Source organism: Galeopterus variegatus, unplaced genomic scaffold (assembly GCF_000696425.1).
Source record: "Galeopterus variegatus unplaced genomic scaffold, G_variegatus-3.0.2 Scaffold6524, whole genome shotgun sequence".
In the NCBI taxonomy this organism is placed as follows: domain Eukaryota; kingdom Metazoa; phylum Chordata; class Mammalia; order Dermoptera; family Cynocephalidae; genus Galeopterus; species Galeopterus variegatus.
Genome location: NW_007732635.1, coordinates 136,389 through 138,739, shown reverse-complemented (window position 1 = coordinate 138,739; position 2,351 = coordinate 136,389). Strand labels below are relative to the sequence as shown.

Here is a 2,351-nt window from a genome sequence, read left to right as displayed (position 1 = left end):
CATTTGCTGCACACAGAGCACATGCACTATAAATGCAGTGCCTGCAGGGGCAGATCTGTGCTCTGCCCTGTCCCCTACAATGTTAAAACTCCTTAGGCCTGCAGCAGCTGGCCCAGTGAACTCTGGTGGGGTGTGACTAGCAGTGACTACTGGGTGTCGGTGTGTTCTCATGCCTGAGACCAGAAAAACCACCAAGGGCTGAGGAACATGGGGGTTAGGGCAGAAGGAGGAACCTTAGCCGGATGCCCAGAAAGGTTGTGAGACCTGATCTCCTGGAGGACTTGACACAGCTCCTCTGTGTGTGTACATGTGTGTGTACGTGTGTGTGGTTGTGTGCGTGTGTGCACATGTGCACGAACATACTTGTTGCAGCCCAGGGGCCAAGGGCAAGTGCTGAAGTGCAGCTGAGTGTGGGGTGGGGTGCGCCAGAGGGACAGAAATATAAAGGAAACCAGGGCAGCCAGCACAATGTGGATGGAAGTTTGGAGGAGAGAGCTGTAGAGGTAAGGGGTGAGGGCTTTTTGGTGCTTCAGAAAAATGATTACCCAGGAGAGACAAAGCAAGAGAGATCAAGGAAGAAACAGAAAGAGAAAGGGGGAAATGAGGGAGATTGGTTGGGGAAAGTAGGTTATGAGGCTGGGGTGGGAGAAGGGAGCCCCCAGAGGCTGGGGAGAGACAGGAGACTTCACTGGGTGAGAAAGAGCCAAACTCAGACTTGCTGACAGGGAGTTTATTTGGACTGAGCTGCTGCTATCTGCGGCCGCCTTGGCTCTGGCTCAGAGCTGCTCTGGCTCCGGCTCCTCTAGTTCTGGGTCCAGCTCTGATTCTTGCTTCAGCTCCTCTAGGTTGCTCTGAGCCTGAGGAAGGTGAACCCCATGCTCTAAGGCAGAAAATCTTCTTGGTCGCCACTGTAATAAGAGACGGAGAGAGAGAGATGGAGGGTAGGAGGGGAAGGATGAAGAGAAAGAGAGTAGGAAGGAGTCTGAGTCCTATTTTTTCCCAGCCCCCCCTGCCCTCTCCATCTGGTCCCAGGCCTTCTCTTAGCCCCTTCCGGCCACCCCAGGCATGGGGGCCCCCTTAACTGCAGAGGATTATGAAAGGGCGGGCTCTGAAGGCAAATTCAGGGTCTACTTTGGTCATCCTCCCTGAGGAAAGGGAACCAGTACTCTGAGGGTGGAAGAGCAGTGTCTGGAGAGGCAGAAAGGAGAAGGCTGGGGAGAGAGAAGGGGTGTGGCTCTGGGCTGGGCCCAGCGCAGGGACCAGGTGCAGAGGGGCAGGACTTGTCTGCTCCCCCCACCTCCACTGTCAGGGCTCAGGCCCACGCCCCATTTTCTGCCTTCTGCCGCTTGGGATCCGCTTCATCCTGTGGAGAAAGTTGCAGCACTTGTAAAATGGCAGAGGGGACCTCCCCTGTCCCGGCCCTGCTCCAGCTCCAGGCCCAGCCCCGCCCGTGCCCCTCAGGGATTGAGTCCAAGTCCAAAGGGCTCCCAACCCCTGCTGCGTCCCCGACAGCCCCTCAGGCCCGGCAGCCAGCCCCAGCCCCCTCGCCAGCAGCTCTCTGCAGCGCCGGCCCCTCGGCAGCCTCTTCTGCCTCATCTGAGGAGCTAGAATTGTGTCATTGGGAAGGGCAGGAAGCTCTGGCAGAGACCCCTTCAGGGGTCCTCAGGTCCCTTCGAGCCCACCCTGACTCTGCTCCTTTGAGCCCCGATTTCCCCGCCCGGCCTCCCTGCCCCTCTCCGACCTCGGCAGCCTCTTCTTCCTCCTCAGCCCCGTCCTCCTCCTCCGCATGTGGGGACCCGGAGAGGGCAGAGGGTCAGGCTGCTGTGCCCACTGTCCCCACCATCACCACCAAGGGGACGGGGCCTCAGAGTGAGTCTAAATAAATGCCACTCGATTTAAAATTAGTTGGTGAATAAAACCCAGTTCACGGTTAAAATCTAAAGCAGCAAAAATCAAATATTATTCTCATAAACTAAAAAAGTGCCTTGATTGATTCATAGCATATTAAGCTCTTTATCTCTGAGAAAATATGTAAATTTTAAATTTTATGATTATTCGTCAAAGAAACAAAAAAGAGACGTCTGCATTGGGAGAAAAGTGGGACTATCCAGACTGACTTGCTTTTCTTTTTATTTATTTATGTCTATTTATTACAAGCGTGTGATTATCACAAGTCGTCTTTGTGCTCCATGCCCTTGACGCACCTGTCCCTCTCCACCTATCTCTGGTGTCCTTGTGTTCGTTGTCCCGTCTGGAAGTTCCCCGTGTCGTTTAGGTCGCTGTCTGTCCGTCTTCCTGAGGCGGCCGGAGAGGCTCGGAGCGCGCATGTCGCAGACGCGGGCGGCGCAGCG

At 55.3% G+C, this 2,351-nt stretch overlaps 1 long non-coding RNA gene across 1 annotated transcript; it reads right to left on the bottom strand.

Annotated features, from left to right (window-relative positions):
• Window positions 1-714: 714 nt before the first annotated feature.
• Window positions 715-2,291, bottom strand: LOC103606361. The gene is made up of 3 exons (XR_551877.1): window positions 2,205-2,291; window positions 1,298-1,363; window positions 715-908 (listed from the first exon to the last, which is right to left on the bottom strand). It is a non-coding gene; the product is annotated as an uncharacterized LOC103606361 (long non-coding RNA).
• Between the last annotated feature and the right edge of the window lie 60 nt (window positions 2,292-2,351).